The sequence below is a fragment of the Oryx dammah genome, unplaced genomic scaffold (assembly GCF_014754425.2).
Source record: "Oryx dammah isolate SB20612 unplaced genomic scaffold, SCBI_Odam_1.1 HiC_scaffold_11203, whole genome shotgun sequence".
NCBI classification, from domain to species: Eukaryota; Metazoa; Chordata; class Mammalia; order Artiodactyla; family Bovidae; genus Oryx; species Oryx dammah.
This window is the reverse complement of record NW_024080596.1, coordinates 3,876,601-3,900,126: the sequence shown is the minus strand read 5'-3', so window position 1 is coordinate 3,900,126 and position 23,526 is coordinate 3,876,601.

Here is a 23,526-nt window from a genome sequence, read left to right as displayed (position 1 = left end):
TCTCAGGAAGTGAATAGAGATGACCTTGGGCAAATTTGCAAAGGAGTTCAGGCTAAGTTTCAATGTCTCTCTATCACTGCTTGGCTCCATTGTCATCCCAGGCAAATAGAGGTGTCTTTGCTCCCCACAATTACAGAAGGCTCTTCCAGGGAGCCCTCCCCAGCTCAGATGATACTCCATGTCATAGCTTTCCTCCTCCATCCAGACTGGCCTGAACCCCTTCTGTCAGAACACTGGCATTAAATGAATTCATCCTAGGCTCCAATAACTTACAATACAAATACCTAACAATATCAAGGGTGATTATTCATTGGGTCCTATTTTAAGGACTTTAGTCTGATATTCATAATAACCCTATTACAGAGTTGGCAATCTTACTTGCTTAAATCACTTAATGGAGGCAACTTGCTACTCTGCTAAGGATAAGGCTCACCAGGTGGTAAGGAGAATTCTAAAGATAATTCTCTGAAAATGCCAGCCTTGCTTTCCCCAATTTCTCAGTTCTCTACCTGGAACTTCCTGAAGGTGTCCTTGTTTGTGTGCCCACTCAGATATAAAAGAGTAGAGTAAAAACAAATTAGCTCACTATTGAAAACTTTGAAAATAAAAAATCATAACAAAAATACAAAACACAAAAAGCAGTTGATAATTCAAATTTATTTTTGTATAATATATGATACAGCATCCCGAGCTCAGGTTGGCCTCTTCTTCCCAAGATTTTTCAGAAAAAGAAGACATATACTCCCAGTATCATGGCTTCCCTAATAGCTCAGTTGGTAAAGAATCTGCCTGCAATTCAGGAGACCCCAGTTCAATCCCTGGGTTGGGAAGATCTGCTGGAGGAGAGATAGGCTACCCACTCCAGTATTCTTGTGCTTTCCTTGTGGCTCAGCTGGTAAAGAATCTGCCTGCAATACGGGAGACCTGGGTTCAGTCCCTGGGTTGGGAAGATCCCCTGGAGAAGGGAAAGGTTACCCACTCCAGTATTCTGGCCTGGAGAATTCCATGGACTGTATAGTCCATGGGATCACAAAGAGTCAGACACAACTGAGTGACTTTGACTTCATTTCACTTCACACCATGTATGAATGTGAGAGTTGGATCATAAAGAAAGCTGAACACCAAAGAATTGATGCTTTTGAACTCTGGTGTTGGAGAAGACTCTTGAGAGTTCCTTGGACTGCAAGAAGATCAAATCAATCAATCCTAAAGGAAATCAGTCCTGAATATTCATTGGAAGAACTGATGCTGAAGCTGAAGCTCCAATACTTTGGCCACCTGATGCAAAGAACTGACTCCTTGGAAAAGACCCTGATGCTGGGAAAGATAGAAGTCATGAGGAGAAGGGGATGACAGAGGGTGAGATGGTTGGATGGCATCACTGACTCAATGGACATGAGTTTGAGCAAGCTCTGGAAATTGGTGATGGACAGGGGGCCTGGTGTGCTGCAGTTCATGGTGTCACAAAGAGTTGGATGTGGCTGAGCAACAGCCATGAGAGACACTGGACTGGAAGAAACACAAGCTGCAATCAAGATTGCTGGGAGAATAACAATAACCTCAGATATGCAGATGACACCACCCTTATGGCAGAAAGTGAAGAGGAACTAAAAAGCTTCTTGATGAAAGTGAAAGAGGAGAGTGAAAAAGTTGGCTTAAAGCTCAACATTCAGAAAACGAAGATCATGGCATCTGGTCCCATCACTTCATGGCAAATAGATGGGGAAACAGTGGAAACAGTGTCAAACTTTATTTTGGGGGGCTCCAAAATCACTGCAGATGGTGACTGCAGCCATGAAATTAAAAGACGCTTACTCCTTGGAAGAAAAGTTATGATCAACCTAGATAGCATATTCAAAATCAGAGACATTACTTTGCCAACTAAGGTCCGTCTAGTCAAGGCTATGGTTTTTCCAGTAGTCATGTATGGATGTGAGAGTTGGACTGTGAAGAAGGCTGAGCGCTGAAGAATTGATGCTTTTGAATTGTGGTGTTGGAGAAGACTCTTGAGAGTCCCTTGGACTGCAAGGAGATCCAACCAGTCCATTCTGAAGGAAATCAGCCCTGGTATTTCTTTGGAAGGAATGATGCTAAGGCTGAAACTCCAGTTCTTTGGCTACCTCATGAAAAGAGTTGACTCATTGGAAACGATTCTGATGCTGGGAGGGATTGGGGGCAGGAGGAGAAGGGGACGACAGAGGATGAGATGGCTGGATCGCATCACTGACTCAATGGATGTGAGTTTGAGTGAACTCTGGGAGTTGATGATGGACAGGGAGACCTGGCGTGCTGCGATTCATGGGGTCGCAAAAAGTCGGACACGACTGAGCGACTGAACTGAAGTGAACTGAGCAACTGCACTCAACTGAAATGAATATTTTTTATTTTTGTACCAGACACAATACTAGGGCTTGATTATATAATGGATGACCAAGACAGATACAACATCTGTAATGTGGAAGAACATTTTGTATTCTATTACCAATCAATCACTAAAGGGATGTTGCCTATAAGCTTAAATTATACATAATGGTCCATCTCTGAGAGTCCTGCCTTCCAGGTAATAAGCATTCAGCTAAAATATTTTCATTTCGCTCATAAGATACATCTTGACCAGTCCCAACTGTGAATGACTGCAGGGAGGAAGAAATTAAATATATCCCATCCAGAGGTTGATGGGAACCAAGAAGTGTTTGGCTTTACTCCCACTGCTTTTAGTATAAAAAAAAGTCTGAATTCTAACTCAGGCAAGATGGGTCTGTGGGACACAAGCTCACCATCTTCTCGTTTGCTGCCTTTCCAAATAAAGTCATTATTCCTTGCCCAACAATTTGCCTCTTGATTTTTATTGGGCTATTGTAGGGTGAGCAATAGAAGCTTAGACTCAATGACACATATGCCCTCAAGAAACTTACAAGTTAGGTAAAAGAGCTTTGAGAGCACTTGGTACAATCTCTTACTATTTTAATTTTGAGACATAATTTAAAAATAACATTATGCTAGTTTCAGACATACAACATAATGATTCCATATTTGTGTGTTGCCAATTGATTATGATAATAAGTTCAGTTGACATGTTCATATGTTAGTTTAGTTGACCTGTGCCAGTTGATGTGATTATTTGACATGCGTCACATGTGTTTAGTTGACACATGTCAACTACAAAAATATTTTTCTTGTGATAAAAACTTTTAAGATATACTCTTTTTAGCAACTTTTAAATATTCAATACAGCATTATCAACTATAGGCATCATGCTGTACATTATATCATCATGATTTGTTTTATAACTGGAAATTTGTACTTGATCTCGTTCACCCATTTTGCCCATACCCTATCCCTGACTCTAGAAATCACCAATCTATATCTATTCACTTTTTTTTTTTTTGAGATTCCACATATTAGTGAACTCATACGGTATTTGTCTTTCTCTGTATGACTTATTTCAGGTAGCATAATGCACTTGGGGTCCAACCATATTGTTGCAAATGGCAATATTTTTTTTTTCCTTTCTATGGCTGAGTATTCACACACAGCACATTTTCTTTATCCATCATTGAACACATAGATTGTTTCCATATCCTGGCTATTGTAAATAATGATGTGATGAGCAGGGGATTGCAATGAACATGAATTGCTGGATTATGTGTTAGTCCTATTTTTAATATTTTGAGGAACCTTCATACTGTTTTCCATAGTGGCTATACCAACTTATACTACTTTAAAGACTGCACTATGGTTTCCTTTTCCCCACATCCTCATCAACATTGCTTATAACTTATTCTATTGATAATGACATTCTAACAGATGGGTTTCCCTGGTGGCACAATAAAGCATCCATTTTCCAATGCAGGAGATATGGGTTCATCCCTTGGGTTGGGAAGATCCTCTGGAGATGGAAATTGCAACTCACTCCAGTATTCTTGCCTGGGAAATTCCATGGACAGAGGAACCTAATGGCCTACAGTACATGGAGTCGCAAAGAGTTGGACACAACTTAGTGACTAAACAACAACATTCTAATAGATATGATGTGTTAACTCTTCTTGGCCTTGATTTTATTTCTCTGATGACTTATGGATGTTGAGCACCTTTTCATGTACCTGTTGGCTATTCATTTGTCTTCTTTGGAAAAAAAAAAATGTCTATTCAGTTTCTGTGGCCATTTTTTAATCAGATTATTTTATTTCATTTTTCCCTATTGAATTGCATGAGCTCTTTATTTATTTTGAATATTAACCCTTTATCAAAGATAATATTTACACATATTTCCTCCCATTTCATAGGTTGCCTTTTTGTTTTGTTTTTGTAGTCTCACTTGTTTATTTTTTCTTTTGTTGCTTTAGTTTGTGGTGTCAAATCAAAAAAAAAAAAATCATTCCTAAGACCTATATCCAGGAGCTTACTCTCTATGTTTTCTTTTATTGATTTTATGGTTTCAGGTCTTAAATTTAAGTTTTACTACATCTGAGTTGGTTTTTTTATGTAAGTAAGATATGGGTCAAGATTCGTTATTTTTCATGTGGCAAAAATTTTCCCAACATTAGTTTTTCCAGTACCATTTATTGAAAAGTCTTTCCTTTTCCCATTGAGTATTCTTGGCTCCTTTGTTGTAAATTAATTGACTATCTATACATGGATTTATTTCTAGTATCTATATTCTGTTTTGTTGAATTATGTGTCTATTTTTATGCAAATACCACTCTGTTTTAATTATTATAGCTTTATAATATAGTTTGAAATCAAGAAGTGTGGTATCTCCAAATTTATTCTTCTTTCTCAAGATTACTTTGGCTACTTGGTGTTTTTTGTAGTTACATATAAAATTAAAATTTTTATATTTCTTTGAAAAATATTATTTTAATTTAAATAGGAATTTCATTTAATCTGTACTTTGTTGTGGGTAGTGTGGACACTTTGGCAATAATAAGTCTTCTATTCAGTGAATACAGGATACCTTTTCATATTTTCATATCATCTTCAAATTTTTCATCAATGTCATAGTTTTAAGAGCACAGAAATTTGATCCCCCTGGTTAAATTTATTTTAGGTATTTTTTTCATTTTTTATCTTTTATTTGTTGTAGTTTGAAAATGATATCTCAAGATAGGTGCAGATTTTGGGAATTTATCCTGCTTCATTTTCTCTGAGTGTCTTGAATCTGTAATTTGGTGTCTGACATTAATTTGGGAAATTCTCAGTCATTGCTTCAAAAATTTATTCTATTACTTTATTTTTCTTCTTTTTGGTATCCCCATTATATAATATGTATATTGTACCTTTTGTAATTACCCAATAGTCCTTGGATATTTTCTTCTACTTTTTACAGTCTATGTTCTCACTCTCTTTCTCTCATTCTTAGAGTTTCTATTGATAAATCCTCAAGCACAGGGATTCTTTACTCAGCTGTGTCTGGTCTGTTGAGATTATCAAGGCTGTTCTTTATTTCTACTACTATTTTGATCTCTAGTATTTCTTTTTGGTTATTAAGATTTCCTTGTCTATTGTTTATATTATCCATCAGCTTTCACATTCTGCTACTTTATCCACTACAGTCCTCAGCATATAAATAATAGTTGTTTTAAATTCCCTGTCTGATAATTCCAACATTCTTCTATGTCTGACTCTGGCTTGCTTTGTCTCTTCAAACGGTATTTTTTTTTTTTTTATCTTTTAGTATCCTTGTAATTTTTTCTTGATAGCAAGACATGGTGTATCCAGTGGAAAAAAATCCTATAAATAGCCATTTAGTAATATGGTGGTGAGGTGTGGAGGTGGTTGAAGCATTCTATAGTCCTATGATTAGAGTTCCTGGAGGTAAAACTCACAGGAGTGTGGGGGCCCTGCTTTGACTTGGTCTCCCTGGAATTTTTAACTCTCAGGTATGTCCACATGGAGCCTCCAAAATTCATCAATCACAGTTCAGGTTTCCCTCAGTTCAGTTCAGGTCAGTCGCTCAGCCGTGTCTGACTCTTTGTGACCCCAATAATGGCAGCATGCCAGGCCACCCTGTCCATCACCAACTCCCGGAGTTCACTCAGACTCACGTCCATCGAGTCAGTGATGCCATCCAGCCATCTCATCCTCTGTCGTCCCCTTCTCCTCCTGCCCCCAATCCCTCCCAGCATCAAAGTCTTTTCCAATGAGTCAACTCTTAGCATGAGGTGGCCAAAGTACTGGAGTTTCGGCTTTAGCCTCATTCCTTCCAAAGAAATCCCAGGGCTGATCTCCTTCAGAATGGACTGGTTGGATCTCCTTGCAGTCCAAGGGACTCTCAAGAGTCTTCTCCAACACCACAGTTCAAAAGCATCAATTCTTCGGCACTCAGCCTTCTTCACAGTCCAACTCTCACATCCATACATGACTACTGGAAAAACCATAGCCTTGACTAGACGGACCTTAGTCGGCAAAGTAATGTCTCTGCTTTTGAATATGCTGTCTGGGTTGATCATAGCTTTTCTTCCAAGGAGTAAGCGTCTTTTAATTTCATGGCTGCAGTCACCATCTGCAGTGATTTCAGAGTCCAAAAAATAAAGTCTGACACTGTTTCCACTGTTTCCCTTTCTATTTCCTATGAAGTGATGAGACCCGATGCCATGATCTTCGTTTTCTGAATGTTGAGCTTTAAACCAGCTTTTTCACTCTCCCGTTTCACTTTCAAGAAGCTTTTTAGTTCCTCTTCACTTTCTGCCATAAGGGTGGTGTCATCTGCATATCTGAGGTTATTGATATTTCTCCCAGCAATCTTGCTTCCAGCTTGTGTTTCTTCTAGTCCAGAGTTTCTCATGCTGTACTCTGCATATAAGTTAAACAAGCAGGGTGTCAATATACAGCCCTGACGTACCTCTTTGCCTATTTGGAACCAGTCTGTTGTTTCATGTCCAGTTCTAACTGTTGCTTCCTGACCAGCATACAGATTTCTCAAGAGGCAGGTCAGGTGGTCTGGTATTCCCATCTCTCTCAGAATTTTCCACAGTTTATTGTGATCCACACAGTCAAAGGCTTTGGCATAGTCAATAAAGCAGAAATAGATGTTTTTCTGGAACTCTCTTGCTTTTTCCATGATCCAGCAGATGTTGGTAATTTGATCTCTGGTTCCTCTGCCTTTTCTAAAACCACCTTGAACATCAGGAAGTTCATGGTTCACGTATTGCTGAAGCCTGGCTTGGAGAATTTTGAGCATTACTTTACTAGCATGTGAGATGAGTGCAATTGTGTGGTAGTTTGAGCATTCTTTGGCATTGCCCTTCTTTGGGATTGGAGTGAAAACTGACTTTTTCCAGTCCTGTGGCCACTGCTGAGTTTTCCAAATTTGCTGGACTATTGAGTGCAGCACTTTCACAGCATCATCTTTCAGGATTTGAAATAGTTCAGCTGGAATGCCATCACCTCCACTAGCTTTGTTCGTAGTAATGCTTTCTAAGGCCCACTTGACTTCATCTTTCAGGATGTCTGGCTCGAGATGAGTGACCACACCATCGTGATTATCCGGGTCATGAAGATCTTTTTTGTACAGTTCTTCTGTGTATTCTTGCCACCTCTTCTTAATATCTTCTGCTTCTGTTAGGTCCATACCATTTCTGTCCTTTATTGAGCCCATCTTTGCATGAAATGTTCCCTTGGTATCTCTAATTTTCTTGAAGAGATCTCTAGTCTTTCCCATTCTGTTCTTTTCCTCTATTTCTTTGCATTGATCACTGAAGAAGGCTTTCTTATCTCTTCTTGCTATTCTTTGGAATTCTGCATCCAGATGCTTATATCTTTCCTTTTCTCCTTTGCTTTTTGCCTCTCTTATTTTCGCAGCTATTTGTAAGGCCTCCCCAGACAGCCATTTTGCTTTTTTGCATTTCTTTTCCATGGGGATGGTCTTGATCCCTGTCTCCTGTACAATGTCACGAACTATCATTCCATAGTTCATGAGGCACTCTATCTATCAGATCTAGGCCCTTAAATCTATTTCTCATGTCCACTGTAAAATCATAAGGGATTTAGGCCAGGGGTGGCGGCTGGGAGGAGCAACCCCACATCCAAGGAGCGGTGGCTGCATGGGCACAGGAGGGCTTAGAGGAGCCATCCCACGTTGAAGGTCAGGAAGGGCGGTGGTGAGGAGATACCCCTCATCCAAGGTAAGGAGCAGTGGCTGTGCTTTGCTGGAGCAGCTGTGAAGAGATACCCCACGCCCAAGGTAAGAGAAACCCAAGTAAGATGGTGTTGCAAGAGGGTTTCAGAGGGCAGACACACCGAAACCATACTCACAGAAAAGCAGTCAATCTAATCACAGTAGGACTACAGCCTTGTCTAACTCAATGAAACCAAGCCATGCCCGCCAGGAAACCCAAGATGGGCAGGTCATGGTGGAGATGTCTGACAGAATGTGGTCCACTGGAGAAGGGAATGGCAAACCACTTCAGTATTCTTGCCTAGAGAACCCCATGAACAGTATGAAAAGGCAAAATGGTAGGATACTAAAAGAGGAATTCCCCAGGTCAGTAGGTGCCCAATATGCTACTAGAGATCAGTGGAGAAATAACTCCAGAAAGAATGAAGGGATGGAGCCAAAGCAAAAGCAATACCCACCTGTGGATGTGACTGATGATAGAAGCAAGGTCCCATGCTGTAAAGAGCAATATTGCATAGGAACCTGAAATGTTAGGTCCATGAATCAAGGCAAATTGGAAGTTGTCAAACAAGAGATGGCAAGAGTGAATGTCCACATTCTAGGAATCAGCAAACTAAAATGGACTGGAACGGGTGAATTTAACTCAGATGACCATTATATCTACTACTGTGGGCAGGAATCCCTCAGAAGAAATGGAGTAGCCTTCATGGTCAACAAAACAGTCTGAAATGCAGTACTTGGATGCAATCTCAAAGACGACAAAATGATCTCTGTTCGTCTCCAAGGCAAACCATTCACTATCACAGTAATCCAAGTCTATGCCCCAACCAGTAACGCTGAACAAGCTGAGGTTGAACAGTTCTATGAAGACCTACAAGACCTTTTAGAACTAACACCTAAAAAAGATGTCCTTTTCATTATAGGGGGCTGGAATGCAAAAGTAGGAAGTCAAGAAACACCTGGAGTAACAGGCAAATTTAGCCTTGGAATGTGGAATGAAGCAGGGCAAAGACTAATAGAGTTTTGCCAAGAAAATGCACTGGTCATAGCAAACACCCTCTTCCAGCAACACAAGAGAAGACTCTACACATGGACATCACCAGATGGTCAACACTAAAATCAGATTGATCATATTCTTTGAGGCCAAAGATGGAGAAGCTCTATACAGTCAACAAAAACAAGACCAGGAGCTGACTGTGGCTCAGATCATGAACTCCTTATTGCCAAATTCAGACAAATTGAAGAAAGTAGGGAAAACCGCTAGACCATTCAGGTATGACCGAAATCGAATCCCTTATGATTATACAGGTTTCCCTCGCTGATACTTATTCCTGTAGTGTTTTATGTTTGTAAGTCTCTACTCTGAAAAATGAAACTGAAAGTCACTCAATCATGTCTGACTCTTTGTGACTCTATAGACTATACAGTCCATAGAATTCTCCAGGCCAGGATACTGAAGTGGGTAACCTTTCCCTTGTCCAGGGGATTTTCCCAACCCAGAGACTGAACCCAGGTCTCCTGCATTTCAGGCAGATTCTTTACCAACTGAGCCACAAGGGAAGCCCAAGAATACTGGAGTGGGTAGCCTATCCCTTCTCCAGTGGATCTTCCAAACCCAGGAATTGAACTGGGGTCTCTTGCATTGGAAGCAGATTCTTTACCAACTGAGGTATCAGCTATAAATCCCTGTATTCACCTGCCTGTGTCTCCAATCTTGGGGACGGCAGTTTGCTCAGTGTCCTCATTTCTCTTATGGATCCAAGGAGAGTTTTTAATTTGTCTGTGTGTTCAGCTTTTAGTTGTTAGAATGGAGTGATGATTTCTGAGCTCCTCGCATGCAGAATCAACAACCAGAATAGTTTACTAGGGAAAGGTATGCTCTGGGCACCACCTCAAAAGGGAAAGATAGAGGTGCCTCTCTGCTTACTTCGTGTAAAGAAAGAAGGGCTCCAGTGGGCTGAGCTGTTTCCCTGAAGCAAGGAGCACAGAGTAAACTAGGGTAGACACTTCCCTAAAGGCTCTAAAGTTTTGAGTTGAATTGACTAAAAGCATGGACACAGAAAAGATGGCTGTGTTGTTTAGAGTAATATCTCCAGATTGTGTCAGGACAAAGAATGGCAGAGTATATGGGCTAGGCCCAAGAAAACTCACTAAGGTTTACATTTTGTTCAAGAGGACCACCTGGAGGGGCACTAAGATTCCAGAAAAAAAAGATCCTAGTTTGGGTGAGTTGACATAGGAATGACTACACAAGTAAAAATATATCAACATATTATAAAATACACAAAGTCTGTCACTGGGGACCACTAGGAATTCATAAATATACTGAAGAGAAAATGCAAGTTTAAACATCTGCCAGGCCCACTAATGATTACCCTAATTCAAATAAAAAGTATCATATCCCACCTGTATTTTCCTATCAAGAGAAGAAAATACCATCTACATAGAATGAGAACTTTTGCCTCTTTTTACTCTTTCACTGTGGTCATCACAAGCCACATTCACATTCTTATCATCTGAGTTTACACATTCACAAAACTGCACATGTGTGAGCACACACATATGCATACACATACACACACACCTTGTATTTGCTGTTTTACACAGCTAGAGTTGTACCCATCCACCCAGTTCTTTGCTTTAGTAACAGTGGGTCTTTGAATCAGACTAGACAACCATAGAGGAGTAGTCTGCTCAAAAGAAAGTGTAGGGTCACTGCTAAACACTTAGTTCTTTGGCTGAAAAATTTAAACTCAAGTCTTCCCCCATCTACTTGCAACAGAATTACAACAGTGGCAGCTCAGGGAGATGTCAGATAGTTTAAAGGAAATTGTATGCCAGAGAATATTTCTTTTTTTTATTAAAGTTTTTATCATTTTTATATTGTTGAGTATGTTGGCTGCTTCTGGCTTGCCTTTTTGAACCAACACAGTTGATTGGATCTCCATCTTATTGTGCTTGCTTATTAAAAGCCCACCCCCAGTATCAGCCATGCTAACTCTTATACTAAGGGACAGAGTCCTGCATGGAAATCACGAGAGGAGGACAGGACATAGCCTGAGGCAGCGCAGCAACCTGAGATGTCTGGGTGCCTAGGAATCCCCTCATTAGTAGCTTTCTCAAGGAAATAAGAAGTTCCTATTTTTCTCTTCACCAAGTTTTATGCCTATTTATCTTATTTAATCTCTACAAAAGTCCTATGGCATAGGTACTCTCATCCTCATTTTACATGTAAGATAATGAGTCTCAAAGTTGCCCAATTCATCAACTATGGAAAGATCCAAGATTCAAACATGTGTTTATCTGGCTTAGAAACTTGCACCCCTCCCTAATAATGCTTTTCAGAACAGGGCAGGTAGATAGTTATTTGGGCCATCACCATTAAGTAGCTACAGACAGTCTGTTTTTGAGTTTTTACGAAGTCAATTTACTTTATTTACCCCATTACTGTCCTTCTTTCCTATTTGAGAAAAGAAGTCCCCTGGATTTGGAATTGGAAGACTTTGCTTCTATAACCTCTTGACTCTGTGATTTTGAGCACGTTACTAGGACTCCCACTTTTTTTGTCTGTGAAATGAAAGGTTTGGTGCAATCTGTTATTTTTGAACTGTGCTCTGTAGACATCTAGAGGTTGAAAGTACAGGTGAGGGACCTAAGATGGCCTACTTTGGGGTCTTGCTGTTCTTTGATTTATTAAAGCCTCTATACACAAGTTTCACTTGAATATGGGAACTTCCCTTCTACAGCATACTTGGGTCTGAGTAGGTGGATGAGAGACTCCATAAGAGGAGACCAGGATACACAGGATGTTCTGGACCCAAGATGACTCCAACTATAGCTCCTATTCCATTGCTTAGCCCAACTGAAAGCCAGCTGACATGATAGGCCAAATGGAAGGAAGGTTTATAGGAACTGGCAATGGTCATAACTTTTTAAACAAGCTTTTCATGAACTATGCCAATTAAAAAGCATGAGTCCTGGTTATACTTGTTTGTTATACTTGTTTGTGATATGGAAAATCATGATAATTTTCTGATTAGTCTGAATGTAAACATAAGCAAAAGAGTCCCAGCTCATTCTAGTAAGATACTCTCCAACCTCCAGGGTAGTTATTAGTATGAACACTAAATGTATATTTCCCCATCCTATGCCAATGAGGAAGAGTGTCAGCAACTGGCTGGATTGTCCCAGTTGAAGCTATCAGACAATAGGTCAGAGAATACCAACAGCAAAGCCATAGCTTCTGTTGCGGCTGGAGTAGAGAACAGACTGTGTAGGATAGGGTAGAAAATATACTCAAGAAGGAGAGAACAAGCACCTGAGCACCTCAAGAAGTGTCTTCCTGTAGGGACTTTTGCAGACAATGTCAGCTTAACATTCTTCCATTGGAAAAGGCTGGACAATATGGGGGTGATTATTGGAGATGACCAACAGACGACTTGGGGTGGGGAGATCAGCTAGGAACAAGGCCAGTACAAGAAGCCACAATCACTTGCTGTGTCCCTTAATCTCAATGTTTTTAACATTATCATTTTGAATAATACAATTTTGAATTGCTTAATCCAAGTTTTTGTGTTCTTTACCAAACTCTTTCAAGAGCCCTCAGCCTTTCCTAAGTATCCAGAAGATCCAATTCAAATATTCATTACGCAACCTTCTGGAAAAATGCCTGAGTAATTAAGGTTGTCTGCTCCAGTATAGGTGGTAGAGTTTAGAAGGCAGGTGTGTACATCATAACAATGTGTCATCCAATGAGGTTGAGGTTGGGTGAGAGAAGGAATTCCATCAGAAATGCCCACAGCTAGTTCTTACCGCATGCTCCTCTCTCCAGTACCTAGCATGAGAGTCTGAAAAAATCTCCCTGGATAGTTCTGATCAACACCCCAAATGTCCAGTGATCATCTTTGAAACAAAGAGATAGGCTTGACATATGTGAGCCGTCACCTCCCTGAGCACACCATAAAAGGGAATAGGTGTGCAGCACGGAATTTTCGAGGTTAATACTAAGGAAAAGGTCTTGATACTATGGAGATCAAGATGGCACCATAAGAGGATGCTGAAATCACCTCCCCTGACAAACATATCAAAAATACATCTACACGTGGAGCAGTTCTCACTGAAAACAAACGAGCCTGGTAGAAAGACTCACACTACCAAGGCTGTAAATAGGAATCACACAGAATCCAGTACAATGGAAAAGGACTGATCAAGTGGGGACCTGCACTCCTGAGAGGGGACACAGAAGAGGAGGAGTTTGGATATCCTCTTTGAGGAGTGAGGGGTGAGTCCGCTTAGCTGATCTGAAAACCAGTGGGACTGACAGAAGGGCTGTAATAATCCTAGACTTAGCTTGTGAAGAGTGCATACATGTTTGCTTACTCCCAAAACAAAGCAGAGGAAGCAGATTGAAACTGCCCAGTACTCCAGCTGGTTTCCTGTGACTGCCTTGGCATGTACTGCAGCTTAAGTCCAGCACCGATTCCAGCTCTGCTTGCTTTGTGGAGCAGCTTCACAGCAGGGAAAGGGGAGAACATAGTACAGAGCAGCCCAGAGCCAGCAGGGCATCTGAATGGGGTAAGAATGGACATTGCTGGCAGTGGATCAGCAGTGGTCTGGAACTCTGACTGGTGCTGGGACTCCCAGAGTCTGTGCTCTGACCTATACCAAGTACCCATTCTGACCCCTCTTGCTCCAGCATTGTTCTCCTCTGAGGTGAGGTTAGGGCTGCTGAGAAGAGAGAGACTATACACTTGAGGAAATGAAACCTGCTCAGACATGATCCTCAGGGCTTCTGCTCCGGTACCTTGGGACCCACCCTCATCCCCAGTAGAGTGGTGCTGGCCAGTGAGGCAAGAGGGAAACCCCAGCTCACACCTGGTTCCATATCCAGCCCCATTTCCTACCATGATGACAGTTGCCAGCACACCCTGGGGAAAGCCATGACTTGTGTTGATATTAGATATAGCTCTCCTACCTGGTGAGAAAGCCATGGGATACATGCAGACTGTATATGGAAACTGCCACACAAGGACACCCCTTCAGGACCAGATAGATAATGTCTTCAGCTAATTTGATAGAGATAGAGAAAGTTAAGTAAAATTAGAAGACAGAGGAACTTGTTTCAAATGAAAGAACAAGAGAAAAATCCTGAAAAAATAACTAATGAAAGAAATAATTTATCATATAGAGTTCAAAACATTAATAATAAGAATGCTAACTGAATTAAGGAAAATAATACATGAACACGTGAGAACTAGGAGATAAGGAACTAGAAAATACAAAAAAGAACCAGTCAAAACTAAGAATAAAATAACTGAAATGAAAAAACACACTAAAGGGAAGTAAGAGCCGACTAGGTGATACAGAACACATAAAGTGATCTGGAAGACAGAATAATGAATATCAACCAATTAGAACAGCAAAAAAAAATCTTAAAATTTAAAAAAATTAAGGACAATTTAAAGGACCTCTGAAATAATGTCAAGCATAACAACATTCACATTATAGGTGAGTCTCAGAAGGAGAAGAGAGAGAATATGTTTTAAAAAATGTATTTGAGAAAATTATGGCTCAAATATTTCTGAACCTGAAGAAGGAAAGAGACATCATGGTACAGGAAACAGAAAGGGTCCCAAATAAGATGAACTCAAACACCCTCACACCAGATATATCATAATTAAAATGGCAAAAGTTAAAAACAAAATTCAGAAGACAGCAAGAGAAAAACAAGAGTCATATACAAGGGAGCCTCCTCTACAATGCTATCATCTGATTTCTCTGCAGAATTTTTGTAGGCTAGAAGGAAGTGACATGATAAATTTAAAGTGCTGAAAGATAAAAACCTGCAACCTGATACTCAGCCCAGTAAGATTATGATTTAGAACAGGAGGAGAGATAAGAGCATTTCAGATAGGCAAAAACTAAAAGAGCTTGTTCATACTAAGCTTTTCCTAAAAGAAATGCTAGGGACTTCCCTGGTGGTCCAGGGAAGATAACATGAGATAGTGTAATGCACATGTAAGAAACTAAAAGAAATTTTCCCAAGATCTAGGAGAGATAAGACTGATAGAAGAACAGTTCTTGGGATTCACCAGCATGATGGAAGAGAGTACTTGGAGAGTGACGGCCACTGACCACAGGGCACACCCTCTATAAACCCTTGGAGCCTCAGAAGCAGAGACAAGGGTGGCCCATAGAGCAACTGATGCAGGACAAATTCAAGTCATATAACTGCACCAAGGACCTGGAGGGAGGTTTTATTTCCTGTCCCTCATGGTTTGGATTTGTTTATGTTTCTAGCATGTGGACCAAATTTTATCCTTGTCTGACTTGTGACTTCATTACTGTCACTCAACAAGTAACAGTGAGGCCTCTTCAGCTGCCTGCAGAGGCTAAGTCATTATTCTTCCTCCTTGCTGCACTCAAGATGGCTTCATGAGCATGAAACCAATTGTGTTCTAAAAAGAACACCACTCAGAGGGGCCCCACACTTTCAGTTAATACTCTGGGTTCACTATTTTGAATTCTTAGCTTTCTTTTTAAATTTGAGGTTTGTAAGTAAATCTAACTGGACAAGGAATCACACCGTGGGAACTTGGAACTAGCTCACATATGGTTCCTCTTCTAGCCACCTCCCTACGTTCAATGGACACATTCTCAGTTGCAGTTCCCCTGCATGGCCCCCCTCCTTATCATTTCCGCCTAGCCCCCACCCCCCACCCCCACCACCCTGTGCTTTTGCCTGGCCATACTTCCAATAACCATGCCCAGCAAGCACTGCTGACTTCGGTCTCTGGTGGGAAATTTCCAGTGCAGAAACAGAGAGGGTCAGGGTTGAGCATGCATGGCCCACAACATTTCTAGGTGGGGCATGACAGTGACTGTCCCACCCTGGACTGACAGTCCCATGGTACCTTAGGCAGAAGATTTGGCAAAAAGGGAGCATTTCAGCCACCTCTGACCCACAAATTAGCTTTTCCAAGGTGTGAGGATGCAAACCCTGAGGGTTGCCCCTCTGTTGTGGTGCCCCAACCAGAGCATAATGCATGGTTCTGGCAACCCGCTGGCAGGAGATGAAGCTGCTAAGTCGGGGGTGTAGCCTCGAGTGCCTGTGAAGTTCTGCATTCACCTAGTTAGTACTTCCTGCCGTAGGATGCGCCCTTAGTGGCAAATAAAAACTACTTGACTAGTTATGATAGAGACTTTTGAAGAAAAATTATGTTTCAGTACATTTACCAGCACGTTTTATCCTGCTTTTTGAACAACGGGCTCCACATTTTGCACTGTGCAGGTAAATTATGCAGTCGGCTCTGCCTGCAAATGTGTGGAATTGATGAGAAGAATAAAATCTGATCTTTCCTTTTTCTTGAGAAATCCCATTTCCTTTCCTTCCCTAAGACTCTCCTGTGAGCCCACTTTTCCAGAATGTTTCACTCAATGATAATTTGTTAGTTCCAAATCAAACATACAAAGAGCCAAGCCAATTAACTTAGGATATGATTTGTTTTAAAAATCACTGGAGGAGCAGGTCCTAGTACCACCACAAGACCATTGTACGATACTTAACCTCCCTGGGTTTAAAAACTGGAGTAATAAAGATAGTCATCTCACAAAGTGGTTTAAATATTGATATTGCAATGGACAGTGTATTGCTTTTATTTGCCCAACATCTATTCTTTGTGTTTTAATTATCCTTTGAAGAAATGCATCTTTCACAACTGCTCAGACCACATTTTGCTCTTTTTTGTGCTTCACCATGGCCACCTTCAACAGCTCTTTTTGGATGACTGCCCTTGATTTAATTGGTCTACCAGCACAATTTGCTTGCATGCCCAGACAGAGGAAAGTGCCTGGGGATATACAAGCCCCCTCTCCAGAGAAAGCCCATAACAAGTGACATTAGTTACAGGATTAGAAAAGCATTGGGATCACTCTAAAACCCCACTTTCACCCTGGAACTCTCCTGCAGGATCCAGCTGAAGCCAGCCTGGAATCCTACTCCTGGCTGACATCCTCCTCCTTGCTGTTCTCCCTCCTCACTTTGAGAGAGTCAATTCCTAGGTAGGTTGATAAGAAGTCCAGGGTTCCCGAGGAGGAGGAGGAGGAGGAGGAGGGGGAGGAGGAGGAGGAAGAAAAGGAGGAAGAGGAGGAGGAAGAGGAGGAGGAGGAAGGTATCTGGGGCTCTCAAGGAGAAAAGGACAAAGGTTCTTTACTACATTGCATTATCTTAGTCAATGTAACTCTATTAGCCTTTTCCCCTGCTTCATTCTGTATTTCAAGGCCAAATTTGCCTGTTACTCAGGTGTTTCTTGACTTCCTACATTTGCATTCCAGCCCCCTATAATGAAAAGGACATCTTTTTTGAGTGTTAGTTCTAAAAGGTCTTGTAGGTCTTCATAGAACTGTTCACATTCAGCTTCTTCAGTGTTACTGGTTGGGGCATAGATTTGGATTACTGTTATTGAATGGTTTGCCTTGGAAACAAACAGAGGTCATTCTGTCATTTTTGAGATTGCATCCAAGTACTGCATTTTGGACTCTTTTGTTGACCATGATGGCTACTCCATTTCTTCTAAGGGATTCCTGCCTGCAGTAGTAGATATAATGGTCATCTGAATTAAATTTACCCATTCCAGTCCATTTTAGTTCGCTGAGTCCTAGAATGTCGACATTCACTCTTGCTATCTCCAGTTCGACCACTTCCAATTTGCCTTGATTCATGGACCTAACATTCCAGGTTCCTATGCAATATTGCTCTTTACAGCATCGGATCTTGCTTCTATCACTAGTCACATCCACAACTGGGTATTGTTTTTGCTTTGGCTCCAGCTCTTTATTCTTTCTGAAGTTATTTCTCCACTGATCTCCAGTAGCATATTGGGCACCTACTGACCCGGGGAGTTTCTCTTTCAGTATCCTATCATTTTGCCTTTTCATACTGTTCATGGGGTTCTCAAGGCAAGAATACTGAAGTGGTTTGCCATTCCCTTCTCCAGTGGACCACATTCTGTCAGACCTCTCCACCATGACCCGCCTGTCTTGGGTGGCCCCACACAGCATGGCTTAGTTTCATTGAGTTAGACAAGGCTGTGGTCCGTGTGATTAGATTGACTAGTTTTCTTTGATTATGGTATCAATGTGTCCGCCCTCTGATGCCCTCTTTCAACACCTACTGTCTTACTTGAGTTTCTCATACCTTGAACGTGGGTATCTCTTCACGGCTGCTCCAGCAAAGCACAGCCACTGCTCCTTACCCTGGACAAGCGGTATCTCACATTAGTCATAGCAAACAACTTCTTCCAACAACACAAGAGAAGACTCTACACATGGAAATCACCAGATGGTCAACACCAAAATCAGATTGATTATATTCTTTGCAGTCAAAGATGGAGAAGCTCTCTACAGTCAGCAAAAACAAGACCAGGAGCTGACTGTGGCTCAGATCATGAAATTCTTATTGCCAAATTCAGACTTAAATTGAAGAAAGTAGGGAAAATCACTAGACCATTCAGGTATGACCTAAATCAAATCCCTTATGATTATACAGTGGAAGTTAGAAATAGATTTAAGGGACTAGATCTGATAGATGGAGTGCCTGATGAACTATGGACTGAGGTTTGTGACTTTGTACAGGAGAAAGGGATCAAGACCATCCCCATGGAGAAGAAATGCAAAAAAGTAAATGGCTGTCTGAGGAGGCCTTGAAAATGGCTGTGAAAAGAAGAGAAGCAAAAAGCAAAGGAGAAAAGGAAAGATATAAGATCTGAATACAGAGTTCCAAAGAATAGCAAGGAGAGATAAGAAAGCCTTCCTCAGCAATCAATGCAAAGAAATAGAGGAAAAGAACAGAATGGGAAAGACTAGAGATCTCTTCAAGAAAATTAGAGATACCAAGGGAATATTTCATGCAAAGATGGGCTCGATAAAAACAGAAATGGTATGGACCTAACAGAAGCAGAAGATATTATGAAGAGGTGGCGAGAATACACAGAAGAACTGTACAAAAAAGATCTTTATGACCCAGATAATCACAATGATGTGATCACTCACCTAGAGCCAGACAACCTGGAATGTGAAGTCAAGTGGGCCTTAGAAAGCATCACTACAAACAAAGCTAGTAGAGGTGATGGAATTCCAGTTAAGCTGTTTCAAATCCTGAAAGATGATGCTGTGAAAGTGCTGCACTCAATATGCCAGCAAAATTGGAAAACTCAGCAGTGGCCACAGGACTGGAAAAGGTCAGTTTTCATTCCAATCCCAAGGAAAGGCAATGTCAAAGAATGCTCAAGCTACCACACAATTGCACTCATCTCACATGCTAGTAAAATAATGCTCAAAATTCTCCAAGCCAGACTTCAACAATAGGTGAACCGTGAACTTCCAGATGTTCAAGCTGGTTTTAGAAAAGGCAGAGGAACCAGAGATCAAATTGCCAACATCTGCTGGATGATGGAAAAAGCACGAGAGTTCCAAAAAAAATCTATTTCTGCTTTATTGACTATGCCAAAGCCTTTGACTGTGTGGATCACAATAAACTGTGGAAAATTCTGAAAGAGATGGGAATACCAGACCACCTGACCTGCCTCTTGAGAAACTTATATGCAGGTCAGGAAGCAGCAGTTAAAACTGGACATGGAACAACAGAATGGTTCCAAATAGGAAAAGGACTACGTCAAGGCTGTATATTGTCACTCTGCTTATTCAACTTATTTGCAGAGTACATCATGAGAAATGCTGGGCTGGAAGAAGCACAAGCTGGAATCAAGATTGCCAGGAGAAATATCAGTAACCTCAGATATGCAGATGACACCACCCTTATGGCAGAAAGTGAAGAGGAACTAAAAAGCCTCTTGATGAAAGTGAAAGAGGAGAGTGTAAAAGTTGGCTTAAAGTTCAACATTTAGAAAATGAAGATCATGGCATCTGGTCCCATCACTTCATGGGAAATAGATGGGGAAACAGTGGAAACAGTGTCAGACTTTATTTTTTTTTTTTGCCCTCCAAAATCACTGCAGATGGTGATTGCAGCCATGAAATTAAAAGACGCTTACTCCTTGGAAGGAAAGTTATGACCCACCTAGATAGCATATTAAAAAGAAGAGACTTTACTTTGCCAACAAAGGTCTGTCTAGTCAAGGCTGTGGTTTTTCCAGTAGTCATGTATGGATGTGAGATTTGGACTGTGAAGAAAGCTGAGTGCCGAAGAATTGATGCTTTTGAACTGTGGTGTTAAAAAAGACTCTTGAGAGTCCCCTGGACTGCATGGAGATCCAACGAGTCCATTCTGAAGGAGATCAGCCTTGGGATTTCTTTGGAGGGAATGATGCTGAAGCTGAAGCTCCAGGACTTTGGCCACCTCATGCGAAGAGTTGACTCTTTGGAAAAGACTCTGATGCTGGGAAGGATTGGGGGCAGGAGGAGAATGGGACAACAGAGGATGAGATGGCTGGATGGCATCACCAACTCAATGGACATGAGTTTGAGTGAACTCCAGGAGTTGGTGATGGGCAGGGAGGCCTGGCGTGCTGCAATTCATGGGGTCGCAAAGAGTTGGACACGTCTGAACAACCTGACTGACTGAGTCAAATTAACAGTGTATCTTGCCCGAGGACAAGCCTCTCCTCAACAAGAGTCTTCTAATCCTGTCATCTTAAAATATGTGTTATGGGAGTGAGTCTGGTAAGATCTTTCTATTGTTCATTGTAATCTTGTTAATTTAAGGTGTATGTTGTGGGAGTGGGTCTGAAAAAAGTATATAATGCCTTGATAAGACTAGCCAGGGGGCACTCTCTGTCCCCCATCTGATTTCTATGTCAGAAGCTTTCTCTGTTCCTTTTGTTACTTTAATAAAACTCTGCTACAAAAAAGCTCTTGAGGGATCAAGCCTGGTCCCTGGTCCTGAAGCTAAATCTTCTTCAGAGATCATGAATCCAACATTGTTCACCTTAAGGTATCAACATCCTTATAGGTTTCTCCCCAGGAACACTTAAAGCATCAGTGGCTCACAAGTCCTCATCTCAGGGTGCGCTTCTGGGGAACCTAAACTAAGAAGAGAACCATTACTCCACGATTGTAAGAATTTTTGGTTATCAGTCAGGCGCCCTGTGCTCCACAGGCCCAGGGCCCTCATGACCCAAAGCACAGATCAGATCCTCTTGCCTGGAAATCTGCATCTTGATCAGATGACTCAGAACAAGCTGGGAATCTAATGACACTAGCCACTTATTCTTACTTCCAGATCTCCAGACCACACCGATTCTTGTCCTTTCATGGGCTCCATTTTCCCCAGCTTTGTTCATTTTTGTGACCTGGCTTATATTCTTAGAATAAATTATTTTTTGTATTATACTACCAAGAGTTGCTTGTGATTAAATAACCCATGCAGACACAGAAATCAAATAAAATAACAAAGAACTGCTGTGTCAGCTGTAAGTACTCTTCTGAAGTCATCTATTATTATTATATAGGCAGGCCATCTTATTGCTATTCTATTGTTTGCTGTATTGCTTATTTGACATTACCAAAACAAACAAAAACACTCTGTATTTGAATTCCCCTGCTTTTACTCGTGCATTTCACATTTGCAGTAGTTGACAACAGAACTTTCTGTAACTACCAAAGACAAAGCACACACTCACTCTGCATTTTTACTGATTGATGGCAGTATTAGCATTTTCTAGAAACAGAACAAGGTAGTTTCAGACACCTGTGCTTTCTATCTGTCAGTTTATCAATGTTTGGCATAGTATCCAGAAGCATATTGGTTCTTAGAGCAGAGATGACTAATATAATTTGGTAAATATATATCAGAAATCACAATTAGCTATTTTCTAAATATTTCCACTAATGTTTCCAAAACCCAGATCAACCTCTGGCTCTGGAAACAACTATAATTTACAGTAGGCATCTGTCAATAAAAATATGAATAATAATGCCTTCTGTGTTTTATAAGTGCTTGGTAGTTCATCATGTAATTTTTAGGCTGATACTCAAGACATCTTTGTCGGATTAGCTTCAGTTGTGATAATAAAATTAGAGTTTCTCAGATGAGAAAAATAGAGCTTAGAAAACATCATTTTTAAATGTTCTACAGTTATTAAATGCCACCATATTTTCCTCTTTTCAGTCCTTGGACTGAAATTACCATCTGTTTGTGTTATCTATTTCTGCATAATAAACAACTCCAAAACTTAGGCTTCCCAGGTGGCGCCCCAGTAAAGAATCTGCCTGCCCATGTAGGAAATGCAAGAGATGTGAGTTCAAAACCTGGATTAGGAATATTCCCTGGAGTAGGAAATGGCAACCCACTCCAGTATCCTTGCCTGGAGAGTTCAGTGGACAAAGGAGCCTGTCTGGCTACAATTCAGGGAGTTTCAAAGATTTGGACATGACTGAGCAACTAAGTACACACACACACAAAAAAAAAACCCTAGTGCTTAAAACTAAAATTATTAGTATCTCTCATGGCTCTGTGAGTTCACTGGACTTATAAAGTGTTCCTCAGTTGAAAACTTTCATGTGGTTGCAGTCAGATGGTGGGTTTAAGGTTCTGTCTTAGCTTAGGCTTCTATAACATAGCATAGATTGAGTGCTTAAAAAGTAGACATTTATTTCTTAGTGTTCTGAAGGTGGGAACATTCAGGATCAAGGTACTGGCATATTTACTGGCATATTTGGACCTTGATGAGAGTTCACTGTGCGGCTTGTAAATGACCACCTTCTGACTATGTGCTCGGTCTGTCTTTTCTTGCTGCATGCATATGAAGAGAGAGAGAGAGCTCTGTCTTTTCTTCTTGTAAGGGCATTAATCCCATCATGAGGATACAGAAGCACTAGCTTAATTGCTCAGTCATGTCTGACTGTTTGCTACTCTTTGGACTGTAGCCCACCAGGCTACTCTGTCCATGGAATTCTCCAAGCAAGAATACTGGAGTGGGTTGCCATTTCCTCCTCCAGGGGATCTTCCAGACCTGGGGATGGAACCCACATCTCCTATGTCTCCTGCACTGCAGGTGGTTTCTGCACTGCTGACCCATCAAGGAAGCCCCTGTCGTGAGGAAAGTGAAAGTGAAGTCGCTCAGTCATGTCCGACTCTTTGTGACCCCATGGACTGTAGCCTACCAGACTCCTCTGTCCACGGGATTTTTCAGGCAATAGTACTGGAGTGGATTGCCATTTCCTTCTCCAGGGGAATCTTCCCGACCCAGGGATTGAACCCAGGTCTCCCACATTGCAGACAGATGCTTTACCACCTGAGCCACCAGGGAAGTACCTCACTCTTATACTAATTAATTTAATCAGTCACTTTGATTAGTCTAGACTTATTTATCTCCAAAAGATCTCACCTCAAAATACTGAAATATTACATTGGAAGTTAGGCATTCTCTATGTGAATTTGGAGAGCTCAC